Here is a 22031-nt window from a genome sequence, read left to right as displayed (position 1 = left end):
TGGACTATTTTAGATACTTTGTGTAAATGGAATCATACAGTATTTGTCTTTTTGTGACTGGCTTATTTCACTTAACTATCAACCTTAAGGTTCATCCATGTTGTAGTATGTTACAGGATTTCCTTCCTTTTTAAGACAGAGTAATATTCCATTGTATGTATATACACTTTGTTCACCCGTTTATTCTTCCAAGGATATCTGGGTTTCTTTCGCTGCTTGGTTATTGTGAATAACGCCGCTATGAACATGGGCGTGCAAATATATCTTTGAGACACTGCTTTCATTCTTCAGTATATACTCAGAAGTGGAATTGCTGGATTTTTTTTTTTAATGGTACTATTTTTAACTTTTTGAGGAACCTCTCTGCTGCTCAGATCCATTTATGGGATTCGCACTCTTGCTAAAAATGAACCTATCATGACTGAACTACTAGCGATGTTTCAGGAGGACAGTTCAGTTTAGGGTAAAAGCCTTTTGCAGCTTCTGTCTTTAAGGCTTCTCTCTGAGATGATTATTTGGGAGGTCGTGTTGTGTTTATGGGAGCTATGGAAATCTGGGGAACACTGATTTCAAACCATGTGCAAAGCCACAGTCATAAGGAATCCTAGTCAGAGATCTTGTTCCTAGAAATTCAACTCACCTGTACCCCTTTCTGCTGATTTTTTAAGGGAACCCTTCCTCCTCCCTCCCCCCAGAAGTTCAGTAATCTGAGTTCGGGAAGACCAGGTGCCTCTAGGTTCTCAACGAGTTGGCAGTTTTTCCTTCTGCTGGGAATACTTTGCCTGGAGCACCCTCCTCCCTCTCCTTGATCTCGGCCAGTTCCTTACCTCGTGCTAGGACCTGAAACAAATTTCAGCCAGTGTATTTCTCCTGACTTGAGGTCACCTGCTAGGTCTACTAGAAAGCAAGGTCCTCGCGTACACACCCGCAGCTCCGCCCCGTGTGAAGCCCTGGCACGGGACGCACACTCCGCGCGCTCGTCCGATGAAAAGGAAAAGGCTGCCCTGGGATGGGAGGAAAACAGCGACCACGAAGGGACTCGAACCCTCAATCTTCTGATCCGGAATCAGACGCCTTATCCATTAGGCCACGCGGCCGGCTAGCGGGCGGGCTGCCGCAGTCAGTAAAAAACGGTGCGCAGTGGTGGGGCGGGTCCCCCCGCGGCCTCATCTGTGGGTGCTGCTCCCCGCAGGCCCCCGTGGGAGGTCAGCTGCGCGCACCGCGGAGGTGCCTGCAGAGCCCGGGGCCCGCGCAGAGGCCGGCCGGGTGCGGGGCGCGCGCCACACCGCAGGCGCGCAGGTGAGCGGCCGAGCTGCCACCTGCCGGGGCGACACGGGGAGGGGCGGGCGGGGCGGGCCGCTCGGTGCCCGCGCGCTCCGGAGGGCCCCGGCCAGGACGCCCTCTCCCGGGTGCCCGCGTGCCCTGGCTGGCCTGCGCCTCGATCCCCAGCAGTTTGGGGACGAGCTTCACAGTCACCAGGATGCGCGCGTACAGGACAGTGTGACTCGCCCAACCCGATCGTCCGTGGACGTGGCGGTGTTGGTCCCTTCAGGATGACAGGTCGTTGGAAGCAAAGCCCCCCCCCACGCGTCTCACTCTCCCGCGGGGCCAGCCTCGCCCGCGTTTCTCCGGTTCTCGCCTGCAGTGTCTTCCCCGAGGGGTGGCGCCCAGCCCACATTCTGCCCCATCCTTCACTCGGGGACCGGGACGCGGGTAGGGGCGATGCTCTGCGGGGCCGCGCTGGGCCCGAGAGGGGCAAGGGGTGGGCGGGGGACGCGTGCCCTCCCCCAACACCCGCCTCCCCGACTCGTGCCCTGCCCTGCCCCGCCCGCCCGCCCCGACCACGCAGGACCCCGGTGCACTTTTAGGAAGGTCGTGGAGGGAGGGCGGGACAAAGTGACCCTATGTGGGTCCCCCGCTCGGTCCAGAATAAGCTTTGGGGTGACACGGGAGCCTTCCTGAGGAAATGAAGACCTGCGTGTTTCTATGCTGGGCCTGATGCACGGTGGGCAGCTGGAGAGAAATACTGTAGGCCAAAAAGTATGCAGAGTAGTAAATTGGGGGAAACTCAGCAAGTCCTGTTCCTGAGGATTCCTCTTGATTTCTCTCTTTTCCTGAGATCAGGAGGCTCCTCTCCTCTCAGCAGGGGGAGGGTCATTTCACTTGATGGTTTTCTCTCCTGTTTCAGGGGTGGGAGGAAGCTCAGAGTGACCTTCCCGCTTCTGCTTTTTCTCAGATTCCTTCCTCCAGGTTGAGACACTGTACCTGCCAAGGTGCCCTGAACCCACCATGTCCCCCGGATAAAATAGGAAAGATTTACCGCTCCCGTTCAGGATGCATTGTCACCCTAAAATATTGATTTCTTCAAGGAGGGGAGGGTCCTCAGTCAACTACTCTTGGACTACAGTCACAAGGAAAGAATTTCAGTGAAATGTAAGATCTAACCCCGAATCCTCAAATCTTCAGTCTAATGCTCTGCCCACTGGACTATTTCAGTTATTAAAGACATTGTATGGATTTTTTGCATGAGGTGATCTTTTGTTAGATGGGCCTCCCAGACTGCTGGCATTGGCAGAGCCCCGGGGAGGCTGCATGGACAGGGAGGATGAATCCATCTTGTTTTTAGTGATGTAAGAGATGGCTGGGCCCACTTGCCACAAACCTCACCGAAATAAAGCTTCACGCATTCTCTCTAAATCTATTGGATCCGAACTTCTCTCTATCTCTCCCTTAGGTAGGCAAGGGGATGTTGCTTTCCACTGAAACAGGAACCTATGGTTTCAAATCTGGGAGCTTTTCTCTGAAGGGGTAATGGGGGTAAATGCTGGGGGCAGGGAGGAGGAGTGACATGGCTCAGCAAACTATACACCCGCCAGTTCTGTTAGGGCCCAAAAGGCAGAAACAAAACCCTTGACACATAATTCTAAGACAACATGCTAGGGTTTCTGATTTTATTGATAATATTTTGGTAAAGAGTGAAAATACAGACAGAAAGAACCTTAATATTCCCTAGCAAGCAAATTTAGAAATTAGAAGGTGGGCTACAGAACCAAGTTGGGAATAAGTGGTCACATTCTAGAGGACATAACAAACTTCTGAAGTCTAAACTCTTTAGTGGATTCTCTGGGATTTTCTCTATATGTATGAGGGTTTTTTGGATTGTTTTGCTTTGGTTTTATATTCTACATATAAATGAGATCATATGATATTTGTGTCTCTCTGATTCATTCCATTTCACGTAAAGGCCTCAGAGTCTATCCATGTTGTCAGAAATGGCAGGATTTCCTTTCCTTAAAGGCTGGACTATATTCCATTCTATCCACATGCCACATTTTCTTCATCCATTCATCTGTCAATGGATACATACACTTTTTTCCTCATATCTTGGCTATTGTAAGTAATGCTGCAGTAAACATAGGGGTGCAGATATTTTTTCAAATTACTGTTTTTGCTTTCTTTGGATAAAAATCCTGAAGTGGAATTGCTGGATCATATGGTGATTCTGTTCTTAATTTTTGAGGACCGTCTATACTGTTTTACATAGTAACTGTACCAATTTGGACTTTGAATTTTTCCAAATTCCTTTGACATCGACTGAGATCATTTCATTTTTTTCTCTTTCAAGCTATTAATTCATCTTAATAATGGAATTTTTTCCTGGTGATAAATCATTCTCATGTTCCTGGAAAAATATTAGCTCAATATGCTGTTCACTTTAACATGCCAAGATTGTATTCATAGTTTTTGCAACAATACACATGAATGAGATTGGTCTTTTGATTCCTTTTCATTCAGCTTTGGAAAGTTTTGGGGTCAAGGTTACACTAGCTACTTTAAATGAATTGCAAAACTTAACTTTTTAATTTTTAAAAAATTCTTTACTTCAGTTCAGTTAACATATACTGTATTATTAGTTTCAGGGGTAAAATTTAGTGATTCATCAGTCTTATATAACACCCAGTGCTCATTCTATCACGTGCCCTCCTTCACGCCCCATCACCCAGTTACCCCATCCCCCAGCCCACTCGCTTCCGGCGACCCGACCCTTTGTTTCTTTTTTAAGATTTTATTTATTCATTCATGAGAGACACACGGGGTGGAGGGGGGCGGCAGAAACATAGGCAGAGGGAGAAGCAGGCTCCATGCAGGGAGGCCGATGTGGGACTCCATCCCAGGACTTGATCCCAGGACTCCGCACCCTGGGCCAAAGGCAGGCGCTAAACTGCTGAGACCCAGGGATCCCCTTTAGTTTGTTTCCTAGAATTAAGAGTCTCCTGTGGTTTGCCTCCCTCTCTATTTTTATCTTATTTTATTTTTCCTTCCCTTCCCCTATGAAGAAAACTTAATTTAAAACAAATATACTGCAAGACAGCTTAAATGGTATTGGCAGTGTAGATAATGTTATTTCAAAGCCTGCCATCATTTTAGGTGACCACATTGCTTTTCTTTAACCAGCTGCTCGAGGATTTCTGAAAATTGTTACTATATCCTGAATACGTTTTGGGTTCTATGCAAGATTCAAAGCTGCTCAGATCAGGCACTTGCAAACTACTGATGGAATGAGTTGAGGATAATTAGGAGCAGCTCAAGTTCCATGAAAACCAATAGTTTCAGATTTATTTTCCTTTTGGGTTACAGAATTGTCCAATAAGAAATTACACAGAGAGGAGAGAGAGAGGCAGAGACACAGGCAGAGGGAGAAGCAGGCTCCACACAGGGAGCCTGAAATGGGACTTGATTCCGGGTCTCCAGGATCACATCCTGGGCTGAAGGCAGCGCTAAACCGCTGAGCCACCCGAGCTGCCCCAATAAGAAATTATTTTAAGTTGGAGTACCTCAGCTTTGAGACTGTTCTCCTCTAGCAAGGAAAGAACAGTCAAAACTGAGGTCAGAATGCTGAGATTCAAATTGGCTCTATGGACATAGGGCCTGCTGAGTAATATTGGGCACAAGGAAGGGGTGTGCTACTAATGGTACTAGTATCGTCTTTTCCAACACAGTTAGTGGTTCCTCGGCCACAAATAATTCTTATCAGCAGGCTAGGTTAGGAAGTGGAGTTGCTGTGAGCAGGACTCAAGCTTGCAGAGGGCAGCCCTGGTAGAGTCCAAGCCCAGCACTTAGCACCTGGCTGTCACAGCACTCAATGTCTCAAGTCCTTATATAACTCTCTTAATCATAGTGTTTTGCTTCAACATCCCAATGTTTGGGGTAAATGTGTGATTTTTAAAATTTGGTGGTAGAGCAGATCCATGTCTTAAGGAACCCAAAACTTATATAATATTGGGGGCCATCTTTAAGAAAAAATACAAAACTGTGAATACAAAATTACTATGAAAGTAAATATTTATTTAGAATAAAAAATAAATTGAAACAAATTGCAAATTTTAAAAAGTGGGTGAATTCCACAAACATCACAAAAAGTCAACTTACTAATAGACCTTTGTGGCTTTCCTATGTTATTTGGCTGCATTATTTTTTTATTACCTTTCCTATAACAGCAATTTTGTAATATTACTTTCTATAGTGATCTATAACTCAATCTTTCCTCTAACATGTTTGAAAACTATATTTTTAAAATATAGTTTAGAAAAAGTATTTTCTTTCTTTTTTTCTTTAGCCTCACAACTGATTGTTGGCAATGCTAAGCATATTTTTCAAACTGTTGTTACATTTGGAAATGCTGGAAGATTTGTATTTTTTTAAAGATTTATTTATTTGAGAGAGATCAGGGGAGGGGCGGAGGGAGAGGAGAGAATCCCAAGCCGACTCTGCACTGAGTGGGGAGCCCTGGACGTGGGGCTCAATCTCTAGACCCTGAGGTCATGACCTGAGACAAAATCGAGGGTCAGATGCTTAACCCACTGAGCCCCCCCAGGTGCCCCTTAAGTTTTTCCATACATGAACTGCATTTCCACTCTTCCATAACATAGTAGGAAGAGAGAGTGAAAAAAAGTTGGCCAGTGAGGGAAGTATGGTTGGAAGTTTATAGAAGTCCATGGGCTCGAAGCTCCAAGTCCTCTTGCTGCATTCAAGATGGTGGCCAATCCTTGCCTTTCTGGGGTTTAAAAAGTGATTAAAGAAAACCATGTAGGTTATACAAACAAACTCTAACTCTTCAATGGACAGTCTCCTTTCAGAGAATTGAAAAATGAGGTAAAAGACAGGAAGCTTTTATAGAAGAAAGTACAAACAATAAGGAAGGGGGGGGGAATTGCTGATTGGCTGGGACCACATCAACCTTATTCGGGATGAAAAAGCCCAGAGGTGGCTGGACATTTGGTAAACGATGGCCCAACTGTTCTGCAGTCCTGGCCATGCAGGTCATTCACAGGGACATGGAAATTACCTAATTTTCAGTTTGCTAACATGGCACTCCCTGGCAGGAGTGGCTCTAACTGAGCTTGGAAAGCTATTTCCACAAGTGTTTATGTGTGAAGAAGGGAATAATAGAAAAGTTATTTGAAAGAATTCCAGGATGATTTTAATTCCCTCAGTTTCTTTAGCACTTGCGAATACTCTTACAGATGCAGAAAGAGTCAAAATAAATCAAGTCAGAAATAAAAATACCTAGTTGTCTGGACAGGGATTTCTAAGAATTTCCTTCACTCTTCCCCTAACATGGAGCTGGGGTGGTGGAAGTGCAGGTGGGGTGGAATCAATACCTCCCACTTTCCTGCTTGGGTCTTTGCAAGGAGCTTTCAATGAGTGAGTTCCATGTGGGAATGGTTCTCTAAAGCTGAGGAAATTTCTCTTACAGTAAAACAAAAAAGACACAGCAATGGAAAGTAAAGAAATTCAGAGATGATTCCAGGTAGTTCAACAACAAACTAATAGGAATTCTAAACAGGAAAAGAAAGACAATGGGAAGACAGAAGAAGAAGAAAGAACCAAAAGAAAGTTATCTGGGAAGCCTGCATGGCTCAGTCGCTTGAGCACCTGCCTTCAGCTTGGATTGTGATCACAGGGTTCTGGGATCCTGCCCTGCATCACACTACCTGCTCAATGGGGAGCCTGCTTCTCTCTCTTCCCTCCTCCTGCTTGTTGTGTGCTCTATCATAAATAAAATCTTTAAGAAGGAAAAGAAAAAAAAAAAAGAAGGAAAAAGAAAATTATCAGAGAAAAATTTAAAATATGTCCCTAGAATTAAGGGTTGTGAATTTACAGAACAAAGATGAATTAGTTAAGATCATGCTAAGTGCTGTGAAACCAAAACAACCCCCCAATATATAATGGCTTAAGGAGGAGGAAATGTATTTCTTGTACACATACAGTAGAGAATGAAGGTTCCTGATCAGTGGGGTGTTCCTTCAATCAACAGGTCAAGGACCCAGTACCTTTCAGTGTGTTGCTTACCATCTTCAATACATGGTTTCTAAGTCTGCCTGCTGATTAGGAGAGTAGATGCAGAAAGAACTTGGAGGACTGGTTAAGAAATGTCCTTATGGGGGCACCTGGGTGGCTAGTCCTTTTAAGCCACCGACTCTTGATTTTGGCTCAGGTCCTGATCTCAGTGTCCTGGAGCTACCCGCTCAGTGGAGAGTCTGTTTCTCCCTCTCCCTCTATTCCTCCCCCAACTAGTGCTTGCTGTCTCTTCTTCTCAAATAAATAAATAAATAAAATCTTTTTTTAAAAAAAAAGGAAATGTGTTTATGATTTGGCCCTGGAAGAGCAAATAATGTCTATTTTTCATGGGCAGTCTCTTCTGCAGACATAAAAAATAAAAATCTCTAGATCTGAGGTCTCTGCAGAGGTCCAGATCCCTCCATCATAGTGCTTATCAGACACCTCCAGGAGGCCGTCCCATACGTGTCTAAAAATCCTTGTTCAAAACCAAACTTGTTTCATCTTCTGGATCCCCCCTGACCATAAACAAATAAGCAGAAATGCTACTGCTCCCAGCTTACTAGCTTGGGGAAAGATGAGGACATCCACATTAGTCAAGCTCTGTGTGTATTCCTCGAGTGCACGCTCTTGTCAAATCCATCAACACACTAAATCCTGTTCCACTTTCCGTCTCCTGTTCAGAAGATCCTATTCTTCCCGTCTCTAAAGCCTCTGCTAGTGGAGACCTTGAGCTGGTACCACGCACCAGGCCTCCTTCCCTAGAGGGCAGAACAGGGTTCCTGATCCACAAAACCCTGAACCGTTCTGCAATCCTAAGGCCACCCTGGCTCTCCCTTTAACCCCCAATTCTGCTCTTCAGAAGTGTTTCTGGCCTGCAGCTGGCATGCCAGGGCCAGTGTAAGGGGAGCCTCCAGAGCTGGGTCCCGGCTTGATGGCTGTAGGCTCGGGAGAGAGACATCTCGTGATGCCCACGGAGAGAACTCGAACCTTGGACCCTCTAAGTACAATATACCTCGATGCCTACATTTAGAAACTTCGGTTTTTTCTGGGAATCTTGTGAAGCATACGTATTTGTCCCTCTCTGCCCAAGAGTCACAACTAAACGTTCCACTGGGCAAGTGAGCAGGCGGCGTCGGTGTCCCGCTGCCCCAGCGGCCTCAGCCCAGGGGTCGGGGAGCCCAGCTCCACCCCGCCCTGCCGCCCACCCACTCGGGTTGGTTTCCCTGCCCGAGACCCAGACACACCCAGACACCTAGGGTGGGTGACAGGGGAGCAGGAAGGAGCAGGTCTTCGGAGGTGAACACTTAGGACTCAGAGGGAGGGAAGGAAGCTCACAAGAAGACGGGAAGAGTCGCTGCTCGAAGAGCAGGGAAGTCTTTCTTATGTTAAAAAAAAGAAAAAAAAAAAGAAAAAAAAGAACAAAGTTGTGTGCGTGGTGGCCGTCTTCCTGACTTCCTCCAGATTCTTGCGGCAGTGAATTAAGGAGCAGATGAAGAGCCGTCTTGAGTCTGTGGGGCTTGACTGTCTTCAACCGGACACAGCCCACCTGCGCAGGGATGCACTGCGGAGCGGGGCCCCGGGCCCCATCCAAGGATTTGGTCTCAAGGATGCAGGGTTCACGCGTTTGCAGCTCGAGCCTCGTTCCTTGCATCTGCGCGGGCCGCGGCCGGACAGGGGGCGCCACAAGGGGTCGCTGCGCGGGGGTGGGGGCGGGGCTCCCCGGGAGGGAGGGAGGGACCTCCCGGGCGCTCAGCAGGCCCCCTCCGGCTCCCGGGCCCGGCTGCGCATCCCGCGGCAGGTGGTGACTGCTGTGCGGTCCGCGGAGGACCGGGGAGCGCAGTCGCAGGTACTGAGCTCTCCTCCCAGCTCGGCCGCAGGGCGGACTCTAGGGCGCAGGGACAGTCCCTGGATTGGTTTCCCCTGCGAAACCCTCGCGAGGAGCCATAGGAGAATTTCCGAGCGCCTTCTCAGCGCTAGGGGGTGTAGCTCAGTGGTAGAGCGCGTGCTTAGCATGCACGAGGCCCCGGGTTCAATCCCCGGCACCTCCACTTTTACTTAAGCCACTTCCAGGCCGCTCGTCGTTTCTTAAGCTTGTTTGCTGCTTGTTCCTTTTCTTGTCCTTTCCTCCTCTTGCAGGTCTTTGAACTCACACGAAGAACAAGGAGGACGAGCGCGTCTCCGCAGCAGGCCCCGGGCAGCACCCGGCAGGCGCGGGTTGCAGGCGCCTTCACCTGCTCCTGGAGGATTCCCCGACCCCGAGGATCAGCACGCACGGAGGTGCCCAGCGCACCCCAGCGGTTTCAAACATTCCGCGCTATCACCGAAGAGAAGACGCACAGAGGGTAAGAGTCGGCAAGAAAAGCAGGGGCGCAGCGCACAGGCTCCGGTCGGAGCTGTCCCGGGCCGGCCAGGGCCTGCTGGTCCTCAGCGCACGCTCCCAACCACAGGTGTGGCGCACCTTCCCCCGCGGCTCGTGCCCGCCCCCCAGCCCCTCCCTCCGCTGTTACTCTTGTGTATTCCTTTGACCCGTCGTTCCTGACCTTAATAACAGGAACTTTCAAAAAAAAAAAAATAAATAAAATAATTAATAATAAATAAATAAATAATAAATAATTTATATATTTATATATAAAATATATATTTATATATATAAATATATATAATAAATAATAAATAAATAAATAAAATAAAATAAAATAAAATAAAATAAAATAAAAAAAATAACAGGAACTTTCGTTGTTGTTGTTGTTGTTGTTGTTTATGAATTTATTTTTTATTGGTGTTCAATTTGCCAACATACAGAATAACACCCAGTGCTCATCCCCTCAAGTGCCCCCCTCAGTGCCCGTCACCCAGTCACCCCCACCCCCCGCCCTCCTCCCCTTCCACCACCCCTAGCTCGTTTCCCAGAGTCTTTCATGTTCTGTCTCCCTTTCTGATATTTCTTACAGGAACTTTTAAAACGTAAAGTAAGCTTCGGATCTAGATAAAAAGTTCTTTGTTGTGTTACATAAATTCTCTCATTATCTGAGTGACTTGAAGGAGCACCTGCTTGGCTAATTTTGAAAGATACATCGAGGAGAGAAATCTGAAAATAATAATGATATTTCATTATTCATATTTCATTATGATAATGATACAACCCCCATTCTCCTTTCTTACTGCTCCATCCCACATTTTGAAGGGCTTTGTACCTGCGTGTATGAACATCTCAAGATATACACTTCCAAGCTGCAACACGCTCCTGGCAGAGCCAGTCCAGGGCCAGCTCCAAGGCCGAGGAGCACGAATGGTCTGCCCTCGGAAGGATGGCCCCAGGAAAGAGGCCTGACGCATGCTGTGGAAGAAGGGACCAGCAGGCTGCTTAGGCAGCGAATTCTGGGAACCCCAGTAAATACAGTGTGGACTCCATATCCACAGGAAGATAGGTGGCTAGGAGAGGCCCCAGGGCACATGCACCTCTTGCCAGGGGTAAACATGGTACTGAGTGGATGCTCCAGAGTTTAAGGGGATATTTGTGTTTAACCATTCATTTCCAATGTAGTTCTGAGGTTAACCCAACAGGCTGTCTTTTCCAAAATCCCCAGCTTCCTGACTCTTCTATGCGTGTGTCTGGTAGTGTCTCTTTTGGAAATACATCTTGCCCCTCCTGGACACAGGACTATATACTTGACATTGGATTGTGACAATACTTGCAAAATTAGAAGGTTATGTAGGGGAGGAAAAAGATTTCCTCAACTCTCTTAGGGTTCCTGGCTGGGTCTGAACATCAAAACGACAAAGATAGATTAACAGGAAAAAAACATGGACATTTATTTAATAGAAGTTTTACATGACACTGTGACATGAGAGCCTTCCCAAGGAAATGAAGGCACAAAGAAACAGACCTGAGTATTTTATGCTAGGTTTGGTGCAAAGGGGGCAGTCATGGAGGAATATGAGGTAATTGTAGTAAATTGGGGGAAACTTAGCAAGGCTTGTGTTTTAGGAGTCTTTTTGGCATCCCATTGACTTTCGAAGGAATGACTCTCCTTTCCATCATAGGGAGGGCATCTCTGACAGGTCCCCTTTTATGACCTGTTTCAGGGAGGAAGAGCGATAGGGGAGATCAGAGTGACCTTTCTGCTTTTGCCATTTTCTCAGATTCCTTCAGCTTCAAAAATTTAATATGCCCAAGAATGACATGTTAGAATAGCATGTCCTGAACTCCATCAGTAACAGAGTAGAATCTGCCAGAGGGAAGAAATCAATCGAAATTGTACACAGTTTTCTAATGATGTTCTGTGGTAAGGGTTTGTAGGATTCTGTGGCATAGATCATATTATCTTAGGACTCTTAAATCAATTAAACAAGGAGTCCAGCAGATGGAGGAGGCTCTAATGCCCATGTAAGCAGATTAAAACGGAGCCTCAATATGCTTCAAGGAAACAGAAACAATAAAAACAATCCATCGCAAACAGCCAATGTAGCTTTATAGGCAAATAACCGCCTTTCTTTCTTTCTTTTTTTTTTTTTTTAAATAACCGCCTTTCTTTACTTCTGCACCTTCTCTGTCAAGTCTCTCCCCGGACCCTGTGTCAGCGGAGCACTCCCAACCACTTCCAGGGGGTTGCTCGCTGATCTGAATCCATTTTTGCTCAAATAACTCTTAAAAATTTTCATATGCCTCAATTTATCTCTAAATAGGACTAAAGGGGGCAGCCCAGGTGGCTCAGCGACTTAGCGCCGCCTTTGGCTCAGGGCGTGATCCTGGAGCCCTGGGCTCGGCTGGTCCCGTGTCAGGCATGGAGCCTGCTTCTCTCTCTGCCTGTGTCTCTCTGTGCCTCTCTCTCTCTTTCTTTCTCTGTGTCTCTCATGAATAAATAAATAAAATCTTTAAAATAAAAATAATAAATAGAACTAAAGGTAGAATTTTAGGATAAAGTTCTTCTGGAGAGTGGAAAATGTGATTTAAAAAACCATAAATTTAATTTGAGCTACTTTCTCAGTTTTGAGAATGAGGACAATGAAATGTATGTTTTAATGGGAGGATCTTAAGAATTTCATTAGAGCTTTAGTTTTGTTTTGTTTTTGATAGGGGGTTTATGATAAATAGAAAAGATTCAGTCATCCAGAGCTTCTTGGGTAAACTTTTCCTAACAATAACTGGAAAGTTTGGAGGAATTTGTCCTTGCCATTTTGAGCAATTTCGTGTAAGACTCATTAGAGTTCTGGAGAATGACGCAGGCGCCCCCGCAAGGGCATAAGATGGCCAAAGTCACATGGAGAAACTGTTTTTACAATCCCGGGAGTAATTGTCCAGGGCATTTTCTTTAGCTTCAAAAGGTCTAACTTTAGGAATAGGTTTCAACATTCAGAATTGAGCTTTTCTCAGATGTTGAGTTTCCTCTAATCATTCATTTTTTTTCCAGTTTTTAAAAGTAGGCCCATGCTCAGTGTGGACCCCAAACTCAGGGCTTGAACTCACGACCCCAATACCGAGGTCTCAAATCTGCAACTCAACCACGCAGGTGCACCTTCAATTTCTAATTAAGGTCTTCAGACAGTTAAAAATGTCTGTGTTTCTTCCATTGTGGTGAGCGTAGCGTCACGTACAGTTGTCAAATCACTTGTACACCTGAAACTACTGTGATATTATGTCTCAACTCTATGTCAATTGAAAAAAATCCCTGTGTATCCATATAGCATTTCAAAATCACAGTCTAAAGTCACCTGTACTCAGTACAGATGTTCACCCTTAAACTTTTAGCAGGTTATCCCACTCACGTTAGAACTATGGGTCCTGTCATCTCAGTAGATGTTGGCAAAGGGATAGGTAGCTTCCTTTACTGAATGTAAAGAAGTTACAGCACCTCCAACACAAAAGTATACCTTGAATTTTTAAAGATAATGAACCATCAACACATCACAGTTGTTTAGGGGGAGTATCAGTCAGCACACAGCAGTCAAGATGCATCCTGCCTTTCGGTGATAAAGAGATCAGTGAGGCTGGCTAGTATCCTCTTATTATTAGTACATAACTCTGGTTCCCTCTGTCTCCTTCACCAGCTTGTAAATACACTCATGCCTGACCTCATAGACCTTTGCCTCTGAAAAGCGAGGCAGTCAGCACAGGCAACATGCCCCTTCTAGCATGGATCCTAAGAGGATTCTGTTTTAGAGCTTCCACTTTGACATATTCTTGATCATATGTTCCGTGTCTTTTCATAGCTGACAAAAACTGGTGAATCAGAGGAAGATTTTTCTGTCTCACTACTTCCCTCCTCTCCTCTGAACTGTGTTTTACTGGTACTAAGCTTTCCTTTGGGAAGACATGTACACCATCCTGGCACTAAAGAGAAGCAGGTACTACAGCCTAAGGACAACTGCTCAGGCGAGCCAACGCACCAACCTAAGACAAGTAGTCAGTTCTAAATGATGAGGACAGCCAAGTCAGAGGAATCTAGTGCCAAAAAATCTTGGTTTTTTTTTTTTTTAAGATTTAATTTTTTTTTATTTTAAAACTTCTTTATTTAGATTCAATTTAGTTAACATATAGTCTATTATTAGTTTCAGGGATAGAGTTTAGGAATTCATCAGTTCCATGTAACACCCAGTGCTCATCACATCACATCCCCTACTTCATGCCCATCCCTCAGTGACCCCATCCCCCTACCCCCACTCCTCTCCAGCAACCCTCAGTTTGTTTCCTATGATTAAGAGTCTCTCATGGTTTGTCTCCCTCTCTGATTTCCTCGTTTTATTTTTCCCTTTCTTCCTCTATGTTCATCTGCTTTGTTTCCTAAATTATACATGCGAGTGAGATCATATGGTATTTGTCTTTCTCTGACTTATTTCTCTCAGCATACTACTCAACATTCCATCCACGTTGTAGCAAATGGCAAGATCTCATTCTTTCTGATGGCTCAGTAATATTCATATATATATCACATCTTCTTTATCCATTCATCTATTGATGGACATCTGGGCTCTTTCCATAGTTTGGCTACTGTGGACATTGCTGCTATAAACACTGGGGTGCAGATGTCCCTTCTAATCACTATGTTTGTATTATTTTTTAAAGTAATCTCCATCTGCAATGTGGGGCTCGAACGTAGGACCCCAAGATCAAAAGTCAACTGCTCTGCTGACTGAACCTAGTGTGTTAAAGCAGCTCCTCTCCTACTTTAAGCCATGCTTCAGGCCACTTAGTCTAAAGAGGAACACGTGAGTTTTATTTTTTTTATTTTTTATTTTTTTGAACACGTGAGTTTTAAATCAGAATCTCCTTTTAGTGGTTTACCAGAAAACAGAAAGGCAACAAAACTTTTGCCACCTCTGAATTTTTTTTTTCCTTTTTGGTTGAAACAGTTGCATAGAACCAAGTATATAGAATCAATGATTTTCTCTTCCTCAACCAAATTATTTCCAACACATTCCGGATTTTCAGTTAAGGCCCGGAGACATGGAGGCTCCAACCCAGTGAAAGAGGCCCTTGGATTTCTGTCCTCTATATTATCAAAGTCTCTTATCTGCTCCATATAGTTATTTTATTTTCTATAACCACACAGGTTCAATGTAAAGTGGAATAGGAGGGGTGTTTAGAAAACATGAGGATTATGACACCAAAAAACAGGACAGCTGAGGAGTGTCCATCAATTCTTATTTTATTGAGTGCTTTCAGCATGTTTGTGTTAGTTTATTAGGGCTACCGCCACAAATTACCACAAACTGGATGGCTTAAAACAACACAGATTTATTCTCTCAGCGTTCTTTAGGCCAGAAGTCCAAAATCAAGGTGTCATCAGGGTTATCTTCCTTCTGAGTCTCTAGAGAAGACTCCTTCTTTGCCTCATCTTAGTTTCTGGAGGCTTCTGGCACTCTTCTATGTCGTCTCTCCTGCATTGTGTAAGGCCTCCTTCTCCCTGTGTATCTCTGTATCTGCACATTCCTCTTATAAGGACATCAATCAGTGGATTTAGGGCTCACCATGCCCTAGGGCTCAGCATGCCAACATGCTCCCCTCCTAACTAGTTGCATCTACAAAGACCCTATTTCAAAATAAGGTCACAGTTTCAGGTTGCAAGTAGATGTGAAGTATTGGACACTATTGAACACACTACAGTATTAAATATATGTTGATTTTTGTCAAGTGCTTTTCTGAACCTATAGAGATAATTGTATATGTTTTTTTCTCCTCTCCTCTATCAACAAGATGGTCTATATTAATGTTGTTCAAGATAAGCCAGAACTGGGTAGGAGCTAAAGCAGGAAAACCAGATTTCATATGGGAATATTGTAATAGGGGGAAAGAGGCCTCAGTATAGAACTGGGTCCAATTCCACATATAATATTTGGTAAGTGGGAATTTATAGCCAAGAGTGGGGTAGGGGTCCATTAGTGGAAATCACTAAGAGGAAACATCAGGGTTAGGGGGGTGAATTCTGGCTATTGGACCTATGAGGATTCTTGCTGGAAATGGGCCAAGGTGATCATACATCCCTAGGGGAGTGCAGAGGATGAGGAACTCAGTTAGATATTGAGGGTGATCAGATATGAAGGGTGGAGGGATCCAGCTAGCCCAGCTAAGGATTTTTGCTAAAGCTGAATGGTGCAGAGATGAAAACGGAAGCCTAAAGGTCCAAGCCTATTTGAAAAGGAGGGCTGGAGGGTGGAGAAGGGAATCTTTGTTGATGTCTTTCTTAATAATGAGAGATCTCTGCATTTCTGGAGTAAACCCCAGTTGGATATCCTGTATTAAATGAAATATTTTTAATTATTGGTGCAAACTGAAAAAGCCTGTAAATGTTAGACTCACTTTATCTAACAAATAGGAAGATTTTTGGTCAGTCACCTTGAGCCGGGCAAGCGCCGTGATCGGATTAGGAGCCGCGGGGCTGTGGGAGTGCAGACTGGGAAAATGCAGACCACCGGGGCATTACTCATTCCTACGGCTCTGATTGGCTGCTGTACCAGGGATCTAATCAGGCCTTTGCCTCCTTCTTGAGTAGGCCAGAGATCCCATCTAAACAGCCATCCTGCAGCAGCTCCCCACTCCAGGTGGCCCGACAGGAGTTCCAGACCAGTGTTGTCTCCTGGGACATTGACACAGCAGCCAAGTTTATTGGCGCTGGGGCTGCCACAGTTGGTGTGGCTGGTTCAGGGGCTGGTATTGGGACGGTGTTTGGCAGCTTGATCATTGGCTATGCCAGGAACCCATCTCTCAAGCAGCAGCTCTTCTCCTATGCCATTCTGGGCTTTGCCCTGTCTGAGGCCATGGGGCTCTTCTGTTTGATAGTCGCCTTCCTCATCTTCTTTGCCATGTGAGGCTCCATAGGGTCACCTACCCGTCTCTGCTGCTTCAACTTCAGGCCATGCCTGGTGCTGGAGTGTGTTAAGCTTTATCATTAAACACAACGTTTCTCTTTAAAAAAAAAAAAAAAAAAGGAAGATTTTCTTCGTTTTCTATGCTTTAAATAATCTAAATAGCATCATGATTTTCTGATGTTTAACAGTTTGGTAGAATTTGCTTCTGAAAATATTTTTGCTCCGCACCCTTTTGGGGGGCATGCCTATTCAACTATTTTCTCTATTTTTCTAAAATAATGATCTGTTTACCTTCTGTCTCTACAAGGGCTAATTTGGATAAGCTGTATGTACCAAATCCACTTCATCTAAATTTTCAAATCATATGCTGAGTTGTGCTATAGTGTTTAGCATGATTTTTTAAAAAGCTCTTTTCTTGGTTACTTTCTCCAGTCAGTTCTAATGCTATATATTTGTACTAATTTTCTCTTTTCTTAATTAGGTTAGCTAGAGGTTCGTCTATTTGGTTGCCTTTTCAAACGTCTAGCTTTTTAAAACAATTATTTCCCTTCTTAAAACTCAGTTTCTGCGTTTGTCTTTAGTAGTCCTTCCTTCTTTCAGTTTATTTTGTTCCTCTGGTTTATTTTGTTGTTCATTTTCCAAAGCCTTGAGCTGGGTATTTGGTTCATGTATTTCTCACGGTCACTAAGGTCCTTCTAGTCTCTAATTAGAGAAGCCCTTGGGGAACCACATCATGTTAGGAGCGAGCGGCTTCTCCACGGCGGTGGACCTGCCAGCCCCGCGCGGTGCGGGAGGCGCGCAGGTGTGCCGGACAGGTGCACTGCCCCGCGTGGTCTCGGGGGCGGGGGGACCCCGGGGCGGCGCTCCCGAGCTCAGGCGGTGCCCAGGCGATGCCCAGGCGATGCCCAGGCGTTATCTCTGCGTCTCCGCAGGATGCTTTGTGGCTTTCCGGCGACCTGGAAAGCCGGGAAAGCAGAGCGAGGAGACCGCGAACCGGAAGGGGACAGACCCAGGACGCTCACGGGCCTTCGGTCTGGGACGCGCTTTACTCCTGCAGCGACAGACTCAGGTCCTGGAGCTGAGGCTCAGAAAGAGCGGGATGCGGCAGAGTGGACTTGGGACCCGAGCTGCTTCTGCAGAAGCCCGCCCAAGAGCCTGCACTCCCCTTAAATATACTTGGCGCGCCGCGGCTCTCCTGCGGGGGTGTAGCTCAGTGGTAGAGCGCGTGCTTAGCATGCACGAGGCCCCGGGTTCAATCCCCGGCACCTCCACTTTTGTTCCTGTCTCTTTGCTGCCGGTACCAGTGCTGCCGGCCCCGCGCTATCCTGGCTCGGCCACGCCGGGTGGGCTGGGGGCGGGGGGAGCGGGCAGGCAGGTGGCGGGCAAGACCGCGCAGCAGCCTTGGCTTCATTTTGCGGGATTAAGAGCAGGAAAGGAGAGCTGAGGACGGAAAGGCCCAAGGGGAGAAACACAGGCGCTCAGGCCACTTTCCCGGGTCCTTTGGTTCCTGGCCGTGGTGCCACAGTCACTGCGTCTGCTGCCGTCCACGCAGGTGCCGCGCCGCCGGGAGGCGTTTGCCCAGGATCCCAACAGTCACACTGATGTCCAGGTTGGTTCTGTCCTAGATCCTAACCGAGGACTGCCATGAACTAGATGCTGCGGTGACTTGCAAAGGTCATTCGACCCAAGGCTGGTGCGCCCTCCATCAGCGCGATCCCTGGACCAACAGTGGGTGGCATCTGAGAGCTGGGTGGAAATGCGGGTGTCCCCTCCACTCCGGACCTTCTGAACTAGAACCTGGATCCCCAAGTGATTCCTTTGCACGTTAACCTTTGAAAAGCACTGGTTTGGGGGCTGGGGCAGGGCTCTGTATTTTAATTTTTTCCCCAATTTCCTATTTCAATGTAGGGAAAATAATTGCAAAGATGTACTTCTATTGTTGAACCATTTTGTGTTCTAATAATTGACCTTGTTCTCTGCCATGGTAATATAGTATTTATGAATTTTTTTTTCAATCAACATACATAGTTGAATTTGGTGTGAAGTTTCTTAATTTTTAATAAAATGTTGCAAGTTTTGCACTCAAGACTGTGATAACTTCCAATGAACTGGGAACTTTGTATCTTTGTCTCTGCTCAGCAAGATTTTAAGTAGGATAGTATCTTGCAATCATTTCCATACTCAGAGCTGGATCTTCCTCATCAAATCTTTAAGAACTTTGGTATTAGCCTGCTTTTGGGTATTAGGCCTTGTGATAAATTTTGAAGATACAAAACCCTTAGCAACCACAATGGAAGTGTGGGCTGAAGGATTGTGCATTGATTGGGGGAGCCCTGGTTCCCTGAACAAAGACAATGTCACAACACCTCTTTCCCTGTGATTCGATTAGGGAATTTCAAAGGAGAAAATAACTTCCAAGGGAAATTCTTTCTCAAAGTAAGATGTCCTGGCTTTGGAATTTACTTCTCCATAAAAGAGTCAGAACTAGTGCTCAGGAGCCAGACTTTCTTTAATGGGAGCAACAGTCACTTTCTGTTCTGCTGACATAGTTTCTCTTTTTTTATCAAGGTACAATTTTACAGTATCTTCCTGCCACTTATACCCAACATGTCAGGAGGAAATTATTCACATGCTCCAACTATGGGAATTCATCAAGTTGCAAAAAGAAAAAAAGGCAAAATTTGAGAAAGAATATAATGAATTGGGGATCCCTGGGTGGCTCAGTGGTTTAGTGCCTGCCTTTGGCCCAGGGCGTGATCCTGGAGTCCCAAGGATCGAGTCCTAGGATCGAGGATCGAGGATCGAGTCCCAAGATCGAATAAAATCTTAAAAAAAAAATGTAATAAATCATCACTATGGCTTTTCTGGATTATATTAGGACTCAGGCCCAAAAATTTTAAAAATGTCCTTCCTTCTAACCATAAACTTCTCCATGGAAATCCACTTCTGTGATTTATTTTTTTTATTTTTAAAAGATTTTATTTATTTATTCATGAGAGACACAGCGAGACAGAGGCAGAGACACAGGCTGAGGGAGAAGCAGGCTCCCTGCAAGGACTTGATTCCAGGATCCGCACTGGGCCAAAGGCAGACCTCAATCACCGAGCACCCAGGCATCTCCACTTCTCTGATTTAAAGAGGAAAAGGATATGGTGAAAAAGCCAAGAACTTAGTATGAGGAAGCTATGGGAAATATCAGACAGACATTTCTAAAATTGTAAGCCAATAAAAAACAAATAACGTGATGACTGAGGTACTTCTTTGTAAGCAAGTTGGATCTAACTTTGACTCAGGATAAAAGTGACTCATTTTAAAGTACATTGTAGATGAATTCTGGATATTCAATCATGTTTTATTTGGGTGTTCTATCTTTCAACAAGCTTATATCTTGTTTAGCTTTCTCAGGGAGAAATTAAAGATTAAGAAACTCTTAGAGGAAAGAAGATGTGGCTACATGTGGGACCCTCTGTGAAGGGGCTAGAGGGAGCAGTTGTCTGGGAATGTGGGAGCAGACACAATTCCTCAGGCCCAGTAGTCATCGCAGTGCTTTCTTTTTTTCAAAGACACATTTAATTGGTGAAAAAAAGATTATTTAATCGTTTACTGCCTAGTGTAGAAACACTTCCTTCATATTCAATGAAGGTGGGAAACTTGGAGCAATATAACTAATCTTCCCTGTCCATGTTAACAAGTTGAGACATTGTAAGCACACACACACACACACACACACACACACACACACAAATCCTAAGTGTGGATTCAAACTCTGGAGCACAACATAAAAGCTCTTTACATGAAACATCCACTTTTTTTAGTCTGTCAGCTTCTTAGAAATGGCACCTAACCAGTTACAATTTTTTCCCCCGGTCCTAATGTATTAGAAATGCACTTGATATGTCTTCAGCTTTCCTGAGATAAATGGTTATTTCATAAGAAGAATCCTATTTGAAACTCCTTCTACTATTTCCCTATGAAGTATTTCAATAATGCTATGGACAGAGAGCCTGAAAGTTGTCACAGAAAATTAATAAACAATTACGGTGTTCGCTGTACCTTCAGGTAAACAGAAACAAAAAAACAAAAACAAAAACAAAACCCCAAACCTGTTCGTGAGGAACTTCTAGCAATCTAACTGGCATTTAGTTTTCTCTAGGAGCAATGTAAAAGCTTGAAAGGGAACTTTCCCAATTGTTCAAACTTTCTCACACCATCCAACAGCCACTCATCCTTCCAACACTCACGCCAGCTTGCAGATTCTGCAGGTGCCACTTCTCTAGCACTTAATTCCAGTGGAATCTGCCACTTCCCTTTCCTCCTATTCTACCAGCCCCAGGAGCACACCAAGAGAGCAATTCCACCAACCCCATCAGGTCCTTTCAATTTCAAGAGACTCAATGATATACTAATATAGCAAAGACATAAGATGAAAGAAGAGAGGACACTTGCTAGGAGCCTGGTACCAGGAAATGAGTCTTTGGAGTAGGGGTGGAGGTCTTCCATGGAAGTTTCTGGGCTGTGGTGCTAACCAGTGTTAGCGTTCAAGAACAGTTCAAGAACAGTTTGGAAAGAAGCCTTTTTTTTTTTTTTTTAAGTTTTCACAACCATCAACAAATGAGTTCCTGACTCTCAATCTTCTAGGACACTTTCAGTTCTACTCACTAGGACACTTGTGCCCTCCGTACACACCCACCCCCAAGTACTCAGGACTGAGCACAGGGCGGGGCCCGGTGCCACGTCCACACGCCGGCGACCCGCCCGCTGCATCCGACCTGCCCCCCACCCACCTCTTCCCCTCCATGCCCCCTGCGCCCCCCTGCACTCATGACAACACATCTGTCCCACGGACCCCGTCTGTCGAACGGCTGTTCTCTCTCGCGTGCCTCGCTCTGTGAAGCGGGTGGGTCTTTCCATGCAGTGTCTGGACACCCACGAACTTGCTGAAAAAGCCCCACGTTCTTTCCATCCCGAGTCTGTCCAATTCGCGCCGTAACCCTCCGGGACCTGGGCGATCCCTCCAGCCTTCCCACGCCCTTCGGGCTGCAGGAGCACAGGAGCCTCCGCTAGACGCGCCCATCAATTGCCTGCGGCTGGATGGCTCACCGCGGGTTTCCCCCCAAAGTCCTGCCCTGACCCTCCCCGTGGTGCCCCAGTAAACCAACAAGGGTTTATCCCATTGCTCGGCTTCCCGACAGGTGCTTCCAGTACCTTGTATTCCCCGTACGGTTTCGTTTGCTAAACATCAGTACCCCCCGCCCCGCGGACTCCCTGGGGCGGACTCCCTGGGGCTCTGTCTAACCAGGAGTCACGCATCCTGCGCCTCCAGCCCTTGCTGCTGAGGGGACGGGCTCCAGAGTTGTGGGGAGGAGCGCCCGGAATGCAGC

At 45.8% G+C, this 22031-nt stretch overlaps 3 non-coding genes and 1 pseudogene across 3 annotated transcripts; 3 read left to right on the top strand and 1 right to left on the bottom strand.

Moving 5' to 3' along the window:
• Positions 1 to 1024: 1024 nt before the first annotated feature.
• TRNAR-CCG lies at positions 1025 to 1097 on the bottom strand. Its single transcript has one exon. It is a non-coding gene; the product is annotated as a tRNA-Arg (tRNA).
• Positions 1098 to 9320: 8223 nt separating this feature from the next.
• TRNAA-AGC lies at positions 9321 to 9392 on the top strand. The gene has a single exon. It is a non-coding gene; the product is annotated as a tRNA-Ala (tRNA).
• Positions 9393 to 16243: 6851 nt separating this feature from the next.
• LOC488330 lies at positions 16244 to 16650 on the top strand (annotated as a pseudogene).
• Positions 16651 to 17849: 1199 nt separating this feature from the next.
• TRNAA-AGC lies at positions 17850 to 17921 on the top strand. The gene has a single exon. It is a non-coding gene; the product is annotated as a tRNA-Ala (tRNA).
• The last annotated feature ends 4110 nt before the right edge of the window (positions 17922 to 22031 follow it).

Source organism: Canis lupus, chromosome 35 (assembly GCF_011100685.1).
Source record: "Canis lupus familiaris isolate Mischka breed German Shepherd chromosome 35, alternate assembly UU_Cfam_GSD_1.0, whole genome shotgun sequence".
Lineage (NCBI taxonomy): Eukaryota > Metazoa > Chordata > Mammalia > Carnivora > Canidae > Canis > Canis lupus.
This window is presented reverse-complemented; position numbering and strand designations above follow the sequence as displayed.